The sequence below is a fragment of the Seriola lalandi genome, unplaced genomic scaffold (genome assembly GCF_002814215.2).
Source record: "Seriola lalandi dorsalis isolate HSWRI2012SDOR001 ecotype SW California unplaced genomic scaffold, Sedor1 jcf7180002054469, whole genome shotgun sequence".
Taxonomy (NCBI): Eukaryota; Metazoa; Chordata; class Actinopteri; order Carangiformes; family Carangidae; genus Seriola; species Seriola lalandi.
In genome coordinates this window covers 1,107,863-1,108,419 of record NW_019525022.1, presented here as the reverse complement: position 1 = coordinate 1,108,419, position 557 = coordinate 1,107,863, and positions in this window count along the sequence as shown.

The window sequence follows — 557 nt, the reverse complement described above, 5'->3', positions numbered from 1 at the left end:
GTTGCACCCCTGGGTTTTTTTGTTTTCCACCACTGAGTGTATGAGTGTTTCCATAATGAATGGGATGACTTTCCCTGGGATCCCTCTCATCCCTGGTTGGCCCATCTCTCCACTGGTAAGCCTCAGCTGTGATAAGGCCCCCCTTTCTTTTTCTCCCCATTAAGTTAACATGTGGATGTTGCTTGAATCACGTTTAGCAATTGTTTCATATTGTATTAAATAAAGCATAATTTATTTTACTGGAACCACGTCTCCTTCTGCATTTGTAGGATGGACCTGAATACCTTCTCTGGTGTTGCTAAGGTTAATATATTACCTTGGGTGAAATTCACAAAGTGGCGTTGTTGGGTTTTGGGTTGATCATTATTGGATATCACCGCTCACTCCCGCCACGTATGGAAATGTACATACAAGTTGCACGCATTGGATTCACACTAAAGTCTATTTTCATAACTTTTCATACTTTCAAAGGGTAAAATTAAGTAAATGTTATTTTGGTCTAAATTTACCTGCGTCGTTTGGGTTCAAAACAGGTAAAGTTACAAAAATGTTCAAGT